Genomic DNA, 22,339 nt, shown 5'->3' on the forward strand with positions numbered 1-22,339 from the left:
CTGGAACTCTCTCCCCCAAAAAGCTGTTGAGGCTGGGGGTCAATTGAAGATTTCAAAACTGAGATTGATAGATTTTTGTTGGGCAAGGATATTAAGGGTTACGGAACCAAGGCGGGTACATGGAGTTAAGATACAGATCAGCCATGATCTAATTGAATGGCGGAACAGGCTGGAGGGGCTGAATGGCCTAGTCCTGTTCCTATGAGAGAGTGCTGAGGCTGCTCTAATGGGGGCAAGTGTAATCTATAGGACTCTACTTGACTGCTAACCAGCATGCTCAGAACTAAGCAAAATACTACAGGAAAAAAAATAGAAAATGCTGGAAACACTCAGCAGGTCAGGCAGCATCAGTGGAGAGAGAAATTATAGGGTTAACGTTTCAGGTCAGTACTGTAAGATGTTACAGGTGAACAGCTCTTAAGCAGGTCCAGAGCCAGGGAAAAGGGGGCACAAAAAGATAAAAGGAGAGGCCTATGATTGGGTGGAGGGCAGGTGTGATTAAATGACAAAAGTAATGATGGTGCAAGGCAAACGGGGGTGGTAATCAGAGAAATTAGAGAGACCAAAGGTGTGTCCAGAGGATGTGTGCGAGTTCAACTCCAAGGTCCGTCTCCCAGAGATTTTGTGTATTATACCGTTTCCCACTTTGTTGAACATCTTTTCAGCTTGGGCCATGAAGTGAAGTTTGTATGTTCTTTGTTAAATAAAATCCTCAAGCTCCAAGAGATCCAAAGGTGGCCAACGACAGGGGATGAACTGCTCTTGATGCTGTGTGCAGCAAAATCAGAAACATGCACTTCTTAAATACATTTATAATGTGGTAAAAATTCCACTTCTAATCACAAAATTGCACTCTTCAGTCCTGCAATTTTCCATTCTTTAATTTTAATGTCACTGCACAGTGACTGGAACAATTTTCCCTATATCGGAACTGGCCTTTTAATTCCTTCTGATGTGCATGAACCTATGAAATAGTTGGTGGCACAGTTTGAATTGATGGCTTATCTGTTGGAATGATTTGATGGAATGTTATTAACTTATAATTTACAATAAAATGAAAATTTCCTCATGAGGATGCTGCCAGTGTGTGACAAATCTGCCGTAAGCCAGTATTCATATACTTTAAAATATAGTTACTTATGCAAAAGTACATTCATCTCTGTGTTTTCAATTTGTGCACATTTAAATTGTACTTACCTCTTAACAGCATAAATTGTAATAAACCCTAATTCTCTTTTTATTAAAGCCATCAATATGTCCACTGTACTTTTTTTTATTAAAAGAAGGGAGGGATGAGAGAAAACAACAAAATTCACAGCATTCATGAGGTCAGGAGGCAGGTGGGAAGCAGCAAAGTCCGGAGCTGGGGTGTATCCCAGGAATGGTGTTGAGGCAAGGATAGAGGGAGGCCTGGAGTTAAGGATAGAGGCAGGAGGAGATTCGAATGGGAAGGAAGAGAAACAGAGTCTTTAAACTGGGAGAGCAGGCTTGGGAGGGAGACACAGGAAGCAGCCAGGTTAGACACAAAAGACATCAAGGAGTATGGGGAGAGAGCGGGAATATGGTATTGAGATAAAGGATCAGCCATGATCATATTGAATGGCGGAGCAGGCTCGAAGGGCCGAATGGCCTACTCCTGCTCCTATTTTTCTATGTTTCTATGTTTCTATGATTGAGGTATCGGCTAAGACTGGAAGTAAGTCATGAAACGTGGGACTCTGGCTATTGCAGGCTGGGAAGGAGTGAACAAGCAGGGAAGGACAGGGCGTGAGGTGACGCAATGACTTCTGAGAGTTGCGATCTGACTGCTTGGTTATGTCGCATCAGTCACACAGTACAATTGCTCTCTTTGTATATGCATTGTAATGGAGGTTGGGCCGTGTGGTGGGAAAGCACAATGCAATGCAAAAGGATAGAAAGGGACTTTGTTGTAATGCCTGTGATTTTTTTTTTAAACAAGAAGATTTTTTACAATTGATTTAAACCTCATTTTATTGCAGCCAGAGGAGTGTTCCCAGAGTGGGAGAAAAAAAAGTCTTCTTTCGGGAAGAGTTGCTCAAGTCTGGTGATATTGTAAAGGAATCAAAAAGAACACATTTACAATGCACACACAGTGGCCAGAATAATTCTTTGCCCTCCCGTCTTTTCAATCTGATGGTGAAAGTGGTAAATTATGTCTGTAAGATGAGGGAATTTCTGTATTGGTTTTTTTGTATGGCTGCTTATTATCTTTATTGGATTCTAACAGAACCGAGTGTATGGGGAAAATGGTGTGTTTCTTCTCTTATATATTAATACGATGTGTGTTCATGGTGCAATGCTCTAGAGTATTGCCTCTGACTCACCATGAGCAATGCCAAAGGAGATCCACCGTGCGGAATTAATTCTGCTGCACAACTTCTCACTATGGAACACATCAATCGCCTGTGCCAAGAAGCAGAAAGGCATGAACTTTGCCTCTGGCTGTACTCTGAGAAGCTCTCGCTTCAGCTCATATTCAATTCATACAGTATAAATCAATTTGGAAGATGATAGTGCCAGCCTCTAGAATGAAAGAGATGGAAAATGTTAGAAATGACAGATCAATAAAGCTGCAGTTTTTGCTTTGTTATAGTAATCTCAGTTAATTGCCACAGTTAAGCTGTAAAGGCAAACAAACAGTACAGAGCAGCTACACAAGATGAACTCATCTGCGAGGAGAGATTTTCTAATTGATCTTAAATTGAGATTGCTAAGGTTATTCAGGGCCCAATTGTTTCTGCCTCACCTCCTGCGAATAGTACTTCTCTGTCTTGCACCCCCTTTAGCTTAACTGATAATTATCGACAATTATTTGGCAGCAAGTCTTGAATTTCGTCCAGTTAGAGTTGTCAATCTGTATAAAGGATCCGAATCCAGAGGAGTGTAGAGAAAAGCTTAAGCATTCCTTTGATGGCTTTGTTGACACATGCACCACCTCCTTGTGTGAGCCATTGACCCATAGAATCATAGAATGTTACTGCATGAAATCAGGCAATTTGGCCCATCGGGTCTTTGCCGGTGTTTCTCTCCACATGAGGACCTAGTTTAATTGCACTCACCTGCTCACTCCCCGTACCGTTTAATATTCTTCTTTTCAAGCAACTATTAACTTCCCTTTTAAAAGACTTTATGAATCTCTGTTTGAACAGTTGCAGATTATTTCACATTCTAACCACCCCTACGTAATTACTTTTCTAAGCTCCTATTTAATTATTTTTATTTTCTTAAGCCCGGTGGAAACTATCTGTCACTATTCACAATATTGTAATCTTTCATAATTTTGAAGACTTTTATCAGGACACCCCTTAACTTTCTTAAGCTCTAATGAAAAAAGCCATAAATTCTCATCTCTGTTTGACCCCATAATCCTCTCCATCACCGAGAACCACCTACTTCCACCTCCGTAATATCGCCCGTCTCCACCCCTACCTCAGCACATCTGCTGGTAAAATCCTCATCCATGCTGTTGTTACCCCCATACTCGACTATTCCAACGCTCTCCCGGCCAGCTCCCATCTTCCACCCACCATAAACCTGAGCTCACCCAAAGCTCTGCGGCCCATATCCTAACTCGCACCAAGTCCTGCTCACCTACGCCCCGGTGCTCGCTGATCTACGTTGGCTTCCGGTTCTCAAATTGAAAATTCTCATCCTTGTGTTGAAATCCCTCCATGGTCTCGTCCTTCCCTATCTCTGTAACCTCCGCCAGCCCTACAACCCTCCGAGAACTCTGCGTTCCTCCAATTCTGGCCACTTGTGCATCCACAATTTCCTTCGCCACATCATTGGCAGCCGTGCCTTCAGCTGTCTAGGCCCTAAGCTCTGGATTTTCCTCACTAACCCTCTCAGCCTCTCTACCTCTCCGTCCTCCTTTAAATCACTCCTCAAAAACTACCTCTTTACCTGTCCTAATATCTCCTTATGTGGCTCGGCGTGAAATTATGTTTGATAATCGCTTCTGTGAAGTGCCTTGGGACGGTTTACGACATTAAAGGTGCTATATAAATGCAAGTTGTTATTGCTGTTGTTGTAGTAACTGCAATCCCTCATCTCTGGTAACATCCTAGTGAATCTATGCTGCACCTTCACCATTGCTTTTATAACCTTCCTATAATGGCGTTCCCCTTAACTACACACGGTATTCCAACTGGGACCTAAGGTCTTGTACCATTCCAACTTTACCATCTTGCTTTTGGTACTCTATAGGGGAGAAATTCAATATCATTGCACCCGCTTTTTTTGGAGTAACATCAATGTTGGAGGGAAATTTCGGGATGCAATCTTCTGCGTCCGATCTCCCTGGGAAGTGCGGCGGCTGCTAAATTGGGAGCTCACGATTTCTAGGTGTGCAGGTCACCCGCCTGAAACAGGCTCTAAGCACCCTTAACGTTGATTGTAGGACCCCGATCGGAATCAGTCCGCCAATGGATGGAACTTGCACTGCCCATGCCAGGCCCAGTTGTTCTGGATCTTGAATGGCCTAACTGTGGAGCAACTATCACCCGGGCCTGTCACCACCCACCCCCTCACCCCACCCTCCCCCCACCTCCCAGGACAACACCTGCGGGCCGGCTTGGCATTCGAGCCAATTGGTCAGGTCACGACCAACGAGCTGTATCGGGATGCCAGTTGGCATCCGCAGCTCGTCGCTTTAATGCAAAAGAGGCCTGAGGCTCCATTTCGAATGGCTGGTGTCTTCAGGCTTGTGTTCAGATCGCTCAGCCTGGCGACCGAGGTGAGTTGAATGTCTCCCCCATGTCTCTAGATACAAAGTCATGGATTTCATGTGACCTTTTGTAGCCTCATATACTTGCTTTGCCATGTATAATGGCCTCTGCATCTTTACACTAAGGTCCCTCTGCTCCTCTACTCTATTTAAAATATTACCATTTAAGGTGTGTATCCTTTCCCTATTTTTAATTCCAAAATATAGTGCTTCATTTTTTTTACATTGAGCTGAAATCAGAAAGGTCCCAGATTTGTTATCCGGCCTGTGTTAAGTTAGCTGGCCTCAGACAAGGTAGTGGTTGTTATGTTCATAAATAAATAGACGTTTTCATTATGAACAGCTAGCTTGAGCTAGTCATTTATTCAGCCATGTGGACTAGTGTACAGGCATCCATCTTGACTACTGCCTTGTGGGTAACCCACCATTAAACATACAGCTCCACCTAGTGTACCATTCTAGAATGACATGTTACTGATCATTACATCCCCCTTCCTTAGAGGTTAAACAAAATCAATATCAATCAGTATCAATCAATCATAATGACATAAACATCTTCACAACAGTCAACACATTTTCAAAGCTTTACTTTATGAACTCTAAGCTTTTCATTCTTTTTATTATAGTTTTCTTTGTGCTCAAAGATTAAGTCTATCAGGCTTTTTTACTTCACGTGTGGATCTTCTCAGCACAGGTAAGTCTGATGTGTTTTCAGGAGAGCCTGTATGTGTGTTTGTGTTAGATTGTTCTGGTGGTGAGTGACAAGATTCAGTTGTGGCACTGTCATCGATTTGCTCTTGGATAGTTTCTTGTGTTTTCAGGAGGGAACGGTGGTTCCTCCTGAGAATCTGTCCTTCCTCAGTTCTAACGGTGTATGACCTTGGTCCGACTTCCTGAAGAACTATAGCTTTCCTGTTCCATGCATTTGGATCCTCAATCCTGACAACATCATCCCTTGTCAATGGTTTCAGAGTTTTGGATGATTGTCATAGTGTGATTTCTGTTTCAGCTTTACCAGTTGAAGTCTCTGTCTCAGTTCCTTACTCTGCTTTTCTTTTGCACAGCAGGGTAGCGTGGTGCGCAACTTGCGACCCATTAGGAGTTCAGCAGGTGAAGAACCACAGTCTAAAGGGGAGTGTCGGTAGCTCAGCAGGGCGAGATAAGGATCAGACTTGCTTTCTGTTGCTTTCTTCAGTAGCTGTTTGAGAACTTGAACACCTTTCTCTGCCTTACCATTCGACTGAGCATACAGAGGACTGGATGTGATGTGTTGAAAGTCATAATGTGCTGCAAACTGTTGCCACTCCTTACAGTTGAAGCACGGACCATTGTCGCTAACGGCAATCCTGGGAATTCCATGTCTGACGAAGATGGATTTAACATGCATTATGACACTGCTTGCTGATGTGCTTGAGAGCAGCGCCATCTCAGGATAGTTAGAATAGTAGTCAATCACTATTAGATAGTCTTTACCATTCAAATGAAAGAGGTCCATACCAACCTTTTGCCATGGTGCTGTTGGTAAGTCAGCTACTATCATTGGTTCCTTTGCTTGTTTGTTTTGGTGTTTCTGACATGTCTCACATATGCCTATCATGTTCTCAATGTCCTTATTTATGCCAGGCCAATAAACAGTGTCTCTTGCTCTCCTTTTGCATTTTTCAATTCCGAGGTGTCCCTCATGAATCCTTTCGAGCATGTCTCGACATAGAGCCTGTGGAATGACTATTCTGTTCTGTTTTAGTAATAGTCCACTTGCGACACTCAACTCTGATCTGATGTGATAGTACTTTGGACAGGAACCTTTTGGCCAACCATGATGAATGTTCTCTATTACTGTTTGTAACACTGTATCTTTTACTGTTTCTTCTGCTATTTGCTTTGATTTTGTGTCTGACATGGGCAGCGCAGCAGTGACCATACTCACATGAACATCCACGTCTTCCTCAGTAGAGCTCACATGACTCATTGTGGGTGCTCGGGATAGTGCATCTGCTAACACTATGTGTTTGCCTGGTATGTAGATCAGTTCAAAGTCATATCTTTGCAGCTTCATCATGAGTCGTTGAATCCTTGGAGACATCTCATTCAGATTTTTTTTTATGATGGCAACCAGTGGGCAGTGGTCTGTCTCAACTGTGAAGGTGGGAAGTCCATATATGTAGCCATGGAACTTTTCTAGTCCAACTACCAAGCCTAGACATTCCTTTTCAATCTGGGCGTATCGACACTTAGAATCAGTCATAGACCTGGAGGCATAGGCAACAGGCTTCCAATCTTCACCCTCTGCTTGTAGCAAGACCGCACCTAGGCCATCTTTTGATGCATCCGTTGACACTTTGATTCTCTTTGTTGGGTCAAAGAAGGTGAGTACAGGTGTGGTTGTCAGCATTGTTTTGAGGTTCATCCACTCTTGTTCATGTCTTTCTGTCCATGCGAACTCATTTGTTTTAAGTAGCAGGTCTCACAGACAGGCTGTCTTGGCTGACAAGTTAGGAATGAACTTTCCAATGAAGTTTATCATCCCCATGATGCGTAGCACTCCTTTTTTGTCAGTGGGTCGGGGCATGTTGAGTATGGCGTTTACTTTTTCCATATCTGGCTCTGTTCCTTTACCAGATAGATTATCTCCTAGGAAAGTGACTTCCTGGACGCCAAACTGACACTTGGCTTTGTTGAGCTTCAGTCCATTCTGGCATATGCTCTGTAGCACTTTAGTCAGTCTCTCATTGTGTTCTTTCAGTGTGGAGCCCCAGATGATGATGTCATCAACATAGACCCGAACTCCTTCCAGACCTTCAATTATGTGTTCCATCGCTCTATGAAAGATTTCAGATGCAGATATTATCCTGAAAGGCATTCTGAGGAAGCAATACCTGCCAAATGGTGAGTTGAAGGTACAGTATTTGGTGCTCTCTTCATCCAGTTTTAGTTGCCAAAATCCTTGTGAGGCATCGAGCTTTGTGAAATATCTGGCACCTGACATTTCACTGGTGATTTCTTCTCGCTTGGGAATCTGGTAGTGTTCATGTTTTATGTTTGCATTTAAGTCCTTTGGATCCATGCATACTCTTCGATCATTGTTCTTTTTCTTTACACATACCATGGAGTTAACCCAGTCTGTTGGCTCTTCGACTTTCCTGATGACTCCTAGTGTGGTCATTCTGTCCAGTTCTTTCTTGAGCCGGTCCCACAGGGGTGCTGGAACTCTCCGTGGAGCATGTACCACTGGCTGAGCATCCTCCTTTAGCTGGATTTTGTAAGTGAATGGTAGAACTCCAAATCCTTTGAACACATCCTGGAAATTACTCACTACAGAATCCACCGAGTCATCTGGTCTGCTTATGGCACAGTTTATACGGTAGACTCTCTTGACCAGTTCTAAGTCCTCACAAGCTTTGTCACCTAGTAGTGAATCAAGTCCTTCAGCCACAACAGAAAACATGAGATGATGCACTTTTTCTTTGACTGTCACTTTAAGTGTGCATACACCTAAGCTATCTATTTTCTGTCCGTTATAGTTCTTCAGTAATACTGACTTTTTCTGTATTTTGGGCTTTTCTTTCATATTTTTAATGTCACTCATACTGATTAAGTTTGCTTTTGCCCCAGTGTCTAGTTTCAATGTAACTAATGCTCCATTTACCTGCAGTGGCATTATCCATTTGTCCTCTTTTACTGCATTAACTTTATGTTCAGCATTGTCCATTCCTGAGGGCTGCACATTTTCTGTATTCTTTTTGATATTGTCACATGACACCATTCCTACAAAAAATGTCTCACTTAAATCAGTGTCCTCACTCACATTGACTTGTTGCCCTCTCTTTGTTTTTACTTTCGAAAAGCATTGTTTGGCAAAGTGATTCTTTCCATTACATTTTGTGGACATTTTCCCAAACGCAGGGCATTGTCTTGACTGGTGCTGGTAACCACAGAGTTTACAATTAAAAATTCCATCCTCCGATTGCTTTGCATTTCTGTTCTGCCCACGTTTCTTCCCCTTGTAGGACATAGCATCGACAGCAGCACAGTCACTCATTATTGTCGCATTATTATTAATTTCACCGAAAGTCTTTGCGTGCTGTTGAGCTAGCTCACTGGCATGGCATATTTTCACAGCATCCTCCAATGTTAGTTCGGTTTCTCTCAACAAACGTTCCCTGACCTTTTTATCATGAATACCAAACACAATCTGATCACGAATCATGGATGATTTCAGTTCAGAGAAATTACATGTCTGTGCTTTCAGTTTCAGATCAGTCACAAAGCTATCAAAAGTCTCATTTTGCTGCTGTGTACGTGAACGGTACACGTACCTCTCATAGGTCTCGTTCTTTTTGGGAGAACAATGTGTATCAAACTTCTTTAGCACATCGTCCATCTTTTCTCTGTCCTCCTCTTGATCAAATACAAACGTATTAAATACCTCTATCGCCTGCGGGCCTGCAACCATGAGCAGCAACGCTATTTTCCTTGTGTCTGGCTTCATACCGAACCCGATGGGTGCAATATAGAGTTCGAATTGTTGTTTGAATTTCCGCCAATTGCAGTCGACATTCCCCGTGAGTTTCAAACCATCCGGTGGCTTAAAATTCTCCATGTAGCATTTCACAATATTCAGCAGATATTACCAATCCTGGTACCATGTTATGTTCATAAATAAATAGACGTTTTCATTATGAACAGCTAGCTTGAGCTAGTCATTTATTCAGTCATGTGGGCTAGTGTACAGGCATCCATCTTGACTACTGCCTTGTGGATAGCCCACCACTAAACATACAGCTCCACCTAGTGTACCATTCTAGAATGACATGTTACTGATCATTACAGTGGTTAGATCACTACAATTGGTCTTTGTGTCCTGGGCTAAAGAGCGGGAGAGAGTTCTGGCTCTTGATCAATAATTAGTGCTGGAAACTTCATGTGTGGATGTCTTGTAAGGACCCGATCATATTCAGATTATGAAGCCTTCTACAGTTGAATAGAGTCCTGACAGACATGGAGGGGGAAATTCGGTTGGTTTGCGCCTCCCATTAGCGCCCTAAGAGAGCGCTAATGGGGCGCAAAGCAACTAGCGCTCGGGTGTGGCGATGTTTGCGCCGCTCGCGAAATTGACTGGAGTTTTTGCGGCGGCGCAAATGTTTACCGCCCCGATGTCCTGCGCCGGCAGATTGTGACGTCAGTCGAGCGTGCAACGCCCTGGTGGCGCCCCGGACTGGATATTGAGTGGCGCCCCCCTCCATTCTGCCTGCCACAAGCAATAACAGGGAGACTGGAACATTTCCCAGTCAGTGAGGGGCTGGGGGGGCGGGGGCGCTACTGAGCATCACTTTGCAGTCACAGTCTAAGGATAAGGGGTAAGCCATTTAGGACAGAGATGAGGAGAAATTTCTTCACCCAGAGAGTGGTGAACCTGTGGAATTCTCTGCCAAAGAAGGCAGTAGGGGCCAATTCATTAAATATATTCAAGAAGGAGTTGGATATATTTCGTAAGGCTAAAGGGATCAAGGGATACTGGGAGAAAGCAGGGACAGGGTACTGAATTTGGATGATCAGCCATGATCTCATTGAATGGCGGAGCAGGCTCGAGGGGCCGAATGGCCTACTCCTGCTCCTATCTTCTATGTTTCTATGTTTCTATTTAAAGGTGGCCTCTTCCTGCCTTTTTCTGTGGTATACATTTTTGCACCACTCATTCTGACAGAGAGAGAGAGCTTCTGAGAGAAAGAAAGAGAGACTTCTGCATTGAGTCAATGCTGTGTGAAGTAGTTTTGGCTACTGAGCATCACTTTGCAGGTACTTTGGATTTGACCTTCATTGCTTCAATTGTCAAAAGGCTTTGGGGACTACACTGATTCGGGGCGTCATCCTGCGCCTGCAGATTCGAAGGCAACAGAGATGCAGAGAGAGAGTGGCAATCATGGCCAGACAGAGGAGGGCCAACAGGCCTGTGCACAGGAGACCTTACCCTCCCAGGGTATTCCGGGAACAATTCTCCTACATTCATTTGTCTGAGGAGCAGTGTTTGCGCAGGCTGCGCTTCAGCAAGGAGGTGGTCACTGAGCTCTGCCACCTGCTGCAGCCAGATCTGCAGCCTCAACTGAGGACCAGGACGTCTCTGTCGGTGGCAGTGAAGGTCACAGTGGCTCTGAAATTTTATGCTGCAAGCAGCTACTGGGAACATCGCCAATATCTCCCAGTTCGCGGTCCATTGCTGTATTCGTCAGGTCACAAATGCCCTCTATAAAAGGAGACGCCAGTACATCTTTCCCGATGACCCAGGCCAAACAACATGAACGCGCATTGGGCTTTGCGAGGATAGCGGGCTTCCCCATGGTGCAGGGCGCCATTGACTGCACGCATGTGGCATTGCGTGCACCGCATGAGAATGCAGAGGTTTTCTGAAACCACAAGGGGTTCCACTCCTTAAATGTCCAGTTGGTCTGTGACCACAGACAGCTGATACTCGCTGTCAATGCCTGCTATCCTGGCAGCAGCCACGATGCTTTCATCCTGCACCAGACTGGTGTGCCAGACCTTTTCCAGGCACCGCATCAGCCAAATGGTTGGCTCCTTGGGGACAATGGTTATCCACTCTGCACTTGGCTGATGACACCGCTCCGTAACCCCAACACCTTTGCTGAGCTGCGGTACAATGAGGGCCATATCGCCACCAGGAACATAATTGAGCAGATGATTGGCGTGCTCAAGCAACGGTTCTGCTGTCTGGACCACTCAGGAGGAGCCCTGCAGTACTCTCCTGAGTGAGTCTCCCTCTTCATAGTTGTGTGCTGCATGCTGCATAACCTGGCAATCCTCAGGACCCAGCCAATGTCACCAGGCCTTGGAGCACCACCGGAGGAGGAGGAGGCAGAGGAGGAGGATGATCAGCAGCAGCACCAAGGTGGGAGGGAGGCCCACAATGTTGAAACTGCAAGGGCCGTCCGTCAACGACTGATAACAAGCCGCTTCTAGCCCCGACTCAGGAAATGGCTTCTGGCATGGAGAACAACATGAATGAAAGCAACCTGCAACCACAAAGCCGGCCAAGGCAGCAATGATTCCAAAGGCCAAACCTGTACATTTTGAATACAAAACCTTTTTTATTTTACAAACTCTGTGTGTCATTTCTTCATGACAAACTATTAGAAACAAACACAAAAAATCATTAATTAACATAACTGGTTCTCACAACCTGGAGATAATGTCCAAAACACTAAACAAAAGTTTGAATAAGAACCTCGGCCTTTAATAAAAAAATTACCAACATCTCATCACACCTCCTACTTTTTGCCCTTCGAGGGTGATCTCCTTCCCTTGCGCACTTCCCCCCTTCCCACCCTACTGCTCCTCCATAATGGGGCCCCAGTGGCTGCAGCAAGGCTAGTGGAAGGCTGCTGAATGTCAGTACCTGAGACTACAGATGCCCTTGAAGGACGGCCTCGACCAGCTCTGGGCCTGGAGGGCATGGCTGCAGACTGCACCAACTCTGCATGGGCGGCAGCAGTCTGGGCTACAGGCGGTGGCAAGTGCAATGGGGAAGTGACAGTGGTGGCAGCAGGAATGCTGTCATCTTGAGAGAGGACAGCAACTCCCTGCTCGACCGACACACTGGCACTCCCACGGGGCAGCACATCGGCATCCGGAGCAATCTGCTGGAGCACAGATTGCTGGCCTGCTGCGGTGCGGTGAGAGCCCCGGGGAATTGTGTCCGAACCAGTGACAATGGCAGCAGTCAGTGCTTGCGTGGCCTCAATCTGAGACTGCATGAGAGCAGTCTGAGATGGGATCATGGCAGCCAGTGACTGAATTGCAGCACTAAGCATTAGCGTGGCATCCACCTGTGCTACAGTGAAGTGCTCCACACTCCTTGCTAGTGCATCAATGCATTCGGGCACCCTTCCCACTGCACCCATGAGCTGAGTGTGCATGTCCACCGCCTGGGTGTTCATTTCAGCGTCCAGTGCAGCAGGACTCGCTGGCCTACTCTCCCTCCGGGGAGAAGGCCCCCGAGCTTCCCTAACCACATCGCGTTGCTGCAGCCCGCTGGGTCCCGGAGCTTCACCCTCATCAGACCCTTCCCCCCTGCTCCCCTCCAGGGAAGACGTGTTCCCAGTGTGAGCATGGGCTTCCGCGGGAGAGGGTGGTGTTGAGGCTCCGGCTTCCTCTTCCTCCTCCACTGCAGCTTCACTCCCAATGGCAGCTTGAGGGCCCGGGGGGCAGTAAGGGAGGAAGGAGTGGAGCGATTTAGTAAGTTGGATTGAAAGTGTCAAAGGCTGGTGTTGTGAGGGACAAGTGGAATGAGAGTGGAGAGAGAGAGAAAGACTTTACTATTGCTGTCCTGAACAAGGTCGGCCTCTCCAGTGGCGACGGGACCGATCACCCGGCTTGCTACAATCCTGTGGACACGCGCCTCAAGATCGCTGAGGGATTGCAGCTGAGGCCACCCTCCACCTGTCTGTTGCTGCTATCTCCTGTTATGAGATAGCTTGGCCTGCAAGAAAAAGGATGGCGTCTGAGTAAATATACAGCCATGGTCTTGTCTGATGTGCCTCCCATAGTTGAATAGCCCTTACAATATACAGCCATGGTCTTGCCCGATGCACCTCCCATAGTTGAATAGCCCTTACTCTATGCCGCCATGGTCTTGCCTGATGTGCCTTCCATAGGCCTTACTGTATGCAAGGTGTGGAATGTGCGTGTGTGTTTCATGAGAGGGCCACAGGTGTTGGATGAGTGTTGGGCATTGGGGTTTTAAGACCCTCTGGCCATAGAGTGAGGTTGAAATGGAGGGATGGAGAGGTAATGAAAAAAAGCCACTCACCCTGACGACCCGAGTGAGGTCGTTGAACTTTTTGCGACATTGAGTATGGGTCCTGGGCACCATGCTCCTGGAGGCTGAGCCACCTCCCTCCACACTCTTCTGTAGTCGTGCGGCAAAGGCCTCTGGCCACTCTCAAGGTAGAGTATAGATCTTCTGCCCTCCACCGCGCCAACCAGAGCCTCCAAGGCCCGTTCGCTGAAGCGCTGAGCCCGTTCTCTCACCCTCTCCATAGTCCTTGGCTGGAAAATGTCGGCACAGGTCTCTCCAGGCCGAGATTCAAGGCTGCAATGAGCAGGGTGTGGCTGGAGAGCAAGATCGACCCTCCCCTTTAAGAACTGGCCGGCGCCAGTGTGTCTGTGTTCCATCGTTAACTGACATCACCTGCACTGCGCCCGCGCTCTGAGTTAGCGCCTCGCTCCTTGGTCTTTGCGCCTTAAGACAGGTGTGCAGCACCTGATTTAGTGCTCCAATCACCTCCAGGGACAATAGAAGCCAAGTTTGCAGTCGGAGGCGATAATTAGCACCAGGCGCTAAACTCTGCGCCCGGCCAATAATTGCGCCCCAAACGGGGGCGATACCGAATTTCTCCCCCATTGACTTTTCCCATATATGGACTATCATAACACATGTTATAATCAGAATGAATATTCAATCGATGGTGAGTAATGTTTAGTGCTTAACCTCTTTCTCTCCCATTAAGATTATTACCTATCCAATTTTGGGTCTACCGGCAGGAAATTTTAAAAACCTAAACCATGTCTGGTTTTCTAGATACAAGTTTTTTCTCCAGAATATTTCTGTTGTCAATGCTGTGGATGTATTAGTTATTAAACTTTTCACATTATCGACAAAGAGACCATCAGAACTCAAGCCACAAGTGATCTTGTGAGAGGTTGGATGGGGCGACTGGATGGGCTGATAGCCCACTCCTGCCTGAAGATTGTTACGATGTTACAATGATCCCACTCCTGCACTGTTTCTATCATGCCTTCCTTTTAGTACTGGACATGGTGAAAGGTGGCAATCCTGTCTCTTTATACAATGGCCTAGGGTTTCCATTAGTTTGCGCTGGTTTTATCGGCCAAACCAGCGCAAAAGATGGTGCAGTTTTAAACGCAAGTTACGTCAAGCATAAATCGAGTTTCTGTGATCTCTAATGCTGGTTTGAAAAAAATCGCACAGGTAGCCGGCCCCGCCCACAAAACTGGCCATGCCCCAGCTCAAAATAATGAGCATGTTAAGTTTCTACCGATTGCGCCCCATTACGCCCATTCGCGGAAGCTTGTTTTTTTAGGTGCACAGGCACTAGTAGGTGTTAAAAAGGTTTTAAATATTAAAAAATATTTACTTTACTAAGAAACTGACAAGTGTATACCAATGGAACTAGTAAATAGTTCAGTATAGTTTTTTTAAGTCATTTTCAGTGATTTACTCACAGGTGGAGGATTAGACGCTCTTATTAAAAAAGCTCATTTTTTGTAATAAACCCATTTTCATCTGTATTACTAAAACTGCACCAGGTTACCACTCTTAAATCCATCAATTAATATTTTTTAATGCAAAGAAAAAAAAACAATTACGTTCCATTACGCTGACCGATTGCGCTGGTTCGTGGAAGATTTTACATTTGTAATTATGCAAATGTTTGGGCAGAAACTTGAACCATAACTTCACTTCGGAAAACCAGCACAATTTCGAGCGCAATTTGCGCCCAGATTGTCAATTGCGCCCAAAGCGGAAACGCTACCCCATTATTTTCAAAAATTCAGCTATTATTTCTCTATCTTGTTTTCATTCCTGAATATCTTTGTTCTCAAGACACACCTGGTCTAGAACCTCACTGTGCTGTTCTTGCACATCTACTCCCCTACACCCAACAAGGTGCCTTGCAGAGCAACAGACAAGAAAAGGCCATTCCGCCCATTAAGTTTGTTCCTTTCAAAGACTGCATACAATCAATTCCTGAGGCAGTCAAGTGAACCTTGAGAGCATCTATTCACATCCATTCCCCAATCCTGGCTACCTCCAACCTCCCCAGCTCGGCATCACAGAAAACATTGTGCTTGGTGGAGTATTTGATCATCTCAGTCTATACATATCCCTGTAACCTTTCATTCTGCCTCTAACCAGATATTTTTCAACCTCTTTTGCAGGAGCTAACTGTGACCATGGCAGAGCACTGTCTATTGCACTATTGAGAAAAATGTCTTTTCCCACAAGAGCCATCTGTAAGGACTTTCTGAGTGAGTTTGCCAATTTAATGTCAACCTATGCCAATATATGGGCAGATTTGCGGACATAAATCATTGGGTGAAAGCACCATCATTCATTTCACGTAGGATCTTTACCGATAGAGTGAGGAGACTTATAACCCATCAGTCTTGGCTAGATAGAAATCCCAGCTCCGGCAGTTCAACACTTAGCACAGATTGCCATCTCACTCAGAGACTGTCGACATGAGAAATGTCACATTGTAGGTAAGGACTGGTCATTTGAGGTTGTGTTTACAAGTGCATTTTGGCAGAGTCGAGAAAGTTTCACTGTGTTTCTAACCCGTGCTATATTTAATGTAGGGTTAGGGTTAATGTAGGAATGTTTTATATACTGTACAAAAAAAAGGAAAAAATTTGTCTCCTTGTGAGATCCTCGATTTTTATAAGCACAAAAATTCACAAAAGAAAGCTGCGCATCACCGTGGGAGTGAACTAAATGGGAAATGGAAATAACTGACTGAAGTAAAAAAAAAGTTTCAAGAAAGGTTAACAAACAAATAAAGCGATAAATCACTCAGACAAAATACAATTGGAATTCAAACACAGACTTACAGAAAGCTAAAGATAGCTCTGTGCTGAACACAGGGGCAAAGTAAATTAGCAAAGGGAATTTAAATTGTAGAATCATAGTAAATTATTTTTTGGAAACCCTTATGACAGTGAATTGTTGAAATAAGCAATTAGAGCTTAATTCTCTCTAAATGATAATGAGTTAATACCTTAATGCCAATGAGTAGTGGTGGTGAATAAAATCAGCTTGAAAAGATGCCAGCTATAAAGGTTTTTTTAATTCATTCACGGGATGTGGGCCTCGCCGGCAAGGCCAATGTTTATTGTCCATCCCGAATTGCCCTTGAGAAGATGGTGGTGAGTTGCCTTCTTGACTACAACTGAGTGGCTTGTTAGGCCATTTCAGAGGGCAGTTAAAAGTCAACCACATTGCCGTGGGTCTGGAGTCACATATAGGTCAGACCAGGTAAGAACGGCAGATTTCCTTCCCTAAAGGACATTAGTGAACCAGATGGGTTTTTACGACAATCCGATAGTTTCATGGTCAGCATTACTGATACTAGCTTTTTATTCCAGATTTCTATTTAATTGAATGTAAATTCCCCAGCTGCCATGGTGGGATTTGAACTCATGTCTCCGGATCATTATAAAAACAGAAAATGCTAGAAATACTCAGCAGGCCAGGCAACACCTGTGGAGAGAGAAACAGAGTTAACGTTTCAGGTCGATGACATTTCATCAGAACTGGAAAAAGTTAGAGATGACGGACCTCTTTAGGAACATTCACGGATGGCTCCTGGGCTACAAAGCATATCCCCTGCTCCCATGGCTGATAACCCCATCCAGAGTTCCCCAAACAGCAGCAGAGGAGTCGTACAATGAGGGACATGGAGCTACCAGGCTGGCCATCAAGAGGACCAATGGGAAGTTGAAAGTGTGCTTTTGCTGCCTCCATAGGTCGGGAGGGGATCTGCAGTATGCTCCAGATTGGGTATCCAGAATAGTTATAGCCTGCTGTAAGGAATACCAAAGGACAGATAGTCCTGGAAATCTTCTCCTCTGTGTAATGCAGTCTGACTTCCTTCTCACTCACTTGCAAATAAAGAGACTTTCCCCTGAATCCACTAACCATTCCTATGATATGACAATGCATCAGTTCTCTTTGCCCTGACACGACTGTGCTAGTATTCAGCATCTGAGTGAATAAATCAGCACCAAATGAAAGCTCCCTTTCCTGTATGACTGTAACCTTCATGAATAACAAAGCGTCATGTCAGTGAACAGTCTATTTTAATACAATGATTGCAAAGGTGCAAACAAACAATCACTGAAACGTTAACTCTATTTCTCTCTCCACGGATGTTGCCTGGCCTGCTGAGTTTTTCCACCGTTTTCTGTTGTTATTTCGGATTTCCAGCATCCGCAGTATTTTGCTATCGTATCACCCTACTCTTTGATTTGAGTAGTATATTTAAATTACGAAGAAGAATCTGCCATGTGTCAACAGCCCATAGGGATTTTGATAGCGCTACTGGAAATTGTGTTAGTTTATCATAAGTGGGTCTGTGCTTTGTCCATATAATATTGGATATTAAATGGCAGCAAAGCTTTATGAGAGTCTGTGTAATTGTCATGTATTAAATGGTTTGATTGAGATGCATGAAAACTGCAGGTGTCAGCTATGACTAACCCAAGCCATCATCTCACAGTTAACTAAATGCTTAGACTGTGAAGATTCTGTTTTCTTTATAATCTTTGAATAAATTGCTTTTACCTTCAAAGGACAAATTATCCTTAAAATACAAGAATCTTTCAGTGGCAAATAGTTCAGTTGTAGCACCAAGATATGTTGGGGGCAACAAACTCCATAAGCAGGTGGCTAATGTATTAGGCTTTGGAGAGGGGTGAAATTCCACCTGGGCAGTAGTGCAAAGCGATCAATTTTCTTCTTAGGCAGTCCCTCGGAACCGAGGATGACTTGCTTCCACATTAAAAATGAGTTCTCAGGTGACTGATGAGTCCAATGCGGGACCTACAGTCTCTGTCACAGGTGGGGCAGACGGTGGTTGAAGGGACGGGTGGGTGGGGTGCTTGGGTTGAGTTGTGCTCCTTGCACTGCCTGTGCTTGGCTTCCGCTTGCTCCCGGTGAAGAGACTCGAGGTGTTCGGCGCCTTCCCGGATGCTTCTCCTCCACTTTGTGCAGTCTTGGGCCAGGTATTCCCAGGTGTTGGTGGGGATGTTACACTTTTTCAAGGAGGCTTTGAGGGTGTCCTTGAAGCGTTTCCTCTGCCCACCTGGGGCTCTCTTGCCGTGTCGGAGTTCCGAGTAGAGCGCTTGTTTTGGGAGTCTCGTATCGGGCATGCGGACAATGTGACCTGTCCATCGGAGCTGATTGAGCGTGGTCAAAGCTTCGATGCTGGGGATGTTGGCCTGAGCAAGAACATTGACATTGGTGCGCCTATCCTGCCAATGGATTTGCAGGATCTTGCGGAGGCAGCGTTGGTGGTACCTCGCCAGTGCTTTGAGGTGCCTGCTGTACATGGTCCATGTCTCTGAGACATACAGCAGGGCGGGTATCACTGCTGCTCTTGTAAACCATGAGCTTAGTGCCGGGTTTGAGGTCCTGGTCTTCAAACACTCTCTTCCTCAGGCGACCGAAGGCTGCACTGGCACACTGAAGGCGGTGTTGGACTTCGTCGTCGACGTCTGCCCTTGTTGACAGTAGGCTCCCGAGGTATGGAAAGTGGTCCATGTTGTCCAAGGCCTTGTCGTGGGTTTTGATAATCGGGGGGGCAGTACTGTGTGGCGGGGCAGGTTGATAGAGGACCTTTGTCTTACGGATGTTTAGTCTAAGGGCCATGCTCTCATATGCTTCGGTGAAGGTGTTGACGACGGTTTGGAGTTCGACCTCCAACTGAGCGCAGACGCAAGTGTCGTCTGCATACTGTAATTCAACGACAGAGGATGGGACGACCTTGGATCTGGACTGGAGGCGACTGAGGTTGAACAGTTTCTCGTTTGTTCTGTAAATTAGCTCCACTCCAGTGGGGAGCTTACTGAGGGTGAGATGGAGCATTGCAGCAAGGAAGATCGAGAAGAGCGTTATTGCGATGACACAGCCTTGCTTGACCCCGGTTCGTACGTGAGTTGGGTCTGTGGTGAAACCATTGGTCAGGATCATGGCTTGCATGTCATCGTGAAGCAGGCGGTGGATGGTGACAAACTTTTGAGGGCAGCTGAATTTGAGGAGGACACTCCATAATCCCACACGGTTGACAGTGTCGAAGGCCTTTGTGAGATCAAAGAAGGCCATGTACAGCGATTGGTGCTGTTCTCTGCATTTCTCTTGTAATTGACATGCGGTGAAGATCATGTCCATTGTGGCCCTTAGTGGGCGGAATCCGTATTGCGACTCTGGGAGGAGCTCTTCGGCCACTGGGAGAAGGCGATTGAGGAGGATTCTTGCAATCAGACTTGTCACCTTTCTTGAAGATGGTCACAATTACGGCATCTCTGAGAACCCCTGGCATGTTCTCCTCCTTCCAGATAAGAGAAATTAGTTCATGAATTCGCGCCAGTAATGCTTCTCCGCCATGCTTTAGTGCCTCGGCAGGGATTCCATCTGCTCCTGAGGCCTTGTTGTTCTTCAGTTGTTGGATGGCCTTTTCAACCTCATGCCGGGCTGGGGTTGTGCTGAGATGGTGGCGGGTAGCATGCTGTGGGATGGAGTTTAGGACACTCGTGTCGAGGACAGAGCTGCGGTTAAGGAGATCTTCGAAGTGCTCCTTCCAGCGGGCACTGACTGCCTCTCTGTCCTTGATGAGTACCTCTCCGTTCTTGGCCCGCAGTGGGGTAGGGCCTTGGGTGCTTGGGCCGTAGGCAGTCTTGACTGCGCTAAAGAATCCACGTACGTCGTGGGTGTTGGCTAGCTGCTGGATCTCCTGCGCTTTCTCCACCCACCATCTGTTCTTTAGGTCGCGAGTTTTTGTTGGACCTCAGCCTTCAGGCGTCTGTAGAGCTGCTTTCTTGCTCTCGAGTTGTGTTGCTGTTTCCAGATCAGGAATGCCTTGCGCTTGCGGCTTATTAGCTCCTGGATCTCCTGGTCGTTCTCGTCGAACCAGTCTTGGTGTTTCCTGGTCGAGTGACAGAGCGTCTCTTCACAGGTGCTGATTATGGGGGCCTTGAGTGCAGACCAGGCGCTGTGGACACTCTGTGTCTCTGAATCACTGGGAGTCGTCAGGTTGTTTGTGAGGCGCAGGCTGAATAGGGCTTTCTTAGCGATCAATAGCAAATTGGCAGCTCGTTTTACAGCTCGTCGGAGTTTCTTTGAAAACAAAATTAAGCAAGGTGTAAAATAGGCTTCCGGCCTGTTTTCTGTTTTGTGCTACCGCCAAAATCAGATTTCACCCCCTTTGTCATTTCAAAAGTTTGTCAGAAGGAGCTGGAAGAACGAAAGACGTTTAATCAGTAATCCCAGTTTTATATTGTAAGTTACCACCATGTAGTACTTTGTGTAAATCATTGCTTCAGTGAATCACCGAATCATAAATAAAATCTGATCGGTAATTTTAGCCCGTACAAAGCAGTCAAGTGTTAGAAAACATAGAAAAATAGGAGCAGGAGTAGGCCATTCGGCCCTTCGCGCCTGCTCCGCCATTCAATATGATTATGGCTGATCCTCTATCTCAATACCATATTCCTGCTCTCTCCCCATACCCCTTGATGCTTTTTGTGTCTACAAATCTATCTATCTCCTTCTTAAATATATTCAGTGACTTGGCCTCCACAGCCTTCTGTGGTAGATAATTCCACAGGTCCACCACCCTCTGAGTGAAGAAATTTCTCCTCATCTCAGTCCTAAATGTCCTATCCCATATTCTGAGACTGTGACCCCTTGTTCTAGAACCCCCAGCCAGGGGAAACATCCTCCCTGCATCCAGTCTGTCTAGCCCTATCAGAATTTTATACGTTTCAATGAGATCCCCTCTCATTCTTCTAAACTCTAGTGAATACAGGCCTAGTCAACCCAACCTCTCCTCATACAACAGTCCTGCCATCTCAGGAATCAGCCTGGTGAACTTTCCCTGCACTCCCTCTGTGGCAATGATATCCTTTCTTAGGTAAGGAGACCAAAACTGCAGACAGTACTCCAGGTGTGGTCTCACCAAGGCCCCGTATAACTGTAGTAAGACATCCTTGCTCCTGTACTCAAATCCTCTTGCAATGAAGGCCAACATACCATTTGCCTTCCTAACTGCTTGCTGCACCTGCATGTTTGCTTTCAGTGACTGGTGTACAAGGACACCCAGGTCCCTTTGTACATCAACATTTACCAATCTATCACCATTTAAATAATACTCTGTCTTTCTGTTTTTTCTATCGAAGTGGATAACTTCACATTTATCCATGTTATACTGTATCTGCCATGTATTTGCCCACTCACTCAACTTGTCTAAATCGCCTTGAAGCCTCTTTGCATCCTCCTCACAACTTACAATCCCACCTAGTTTCGTGTCATCAGCAAACTTGGAAATATTACATTTGGTTCCCTCATCCAAATCATTGATGTATATTGTGAATAGCTGGGGCCCAAGCACTGATCCCTGCGGTACCCCACTAGTCACCACCTGCCACCCTGAAAAAGACCCATTTATTCCTACTCTCTGTTTCCTGTCTGTTAACCAATTTTCAATCCATGCCAGTATATTACCCCCAATCGCATGTGCTTTAATTTTGCACACTAACTTCTTATGTGGGACTTTTTCAAAGCCCTTCTGAAAATCCAAATACACTAAATCCACTGGTTCTCCCTTATCTAGTCTACCAGTTACATCCTCCAAAAGCTCCAGTAGGTTTGTCAAACATTGATGTTTTCTGCTATCTGCATTGACAGGTGCACAAGGGGCTTTCTACATGCAATTTACTGTAACTGGATTTAACTTGATTGGCACTCCATCCATCACCTTCAACATTCACTCCCTCCAC

Source organism: Somniosus microcephalus, chromosome 3, assembly GCF_052327205.1.
Source record: "Somniosus microcephalus isolate GS21.2 chromosome 3, FLI_Smic_1.0, whole genome shotgun sequence".
NCBI classification, from domain to species: Eukaryota; Metazoa; Chordata; class Chondrichthyes; order Squaliformes; family Somniosidae; genus Somniosus; species Somniosus microcephalus.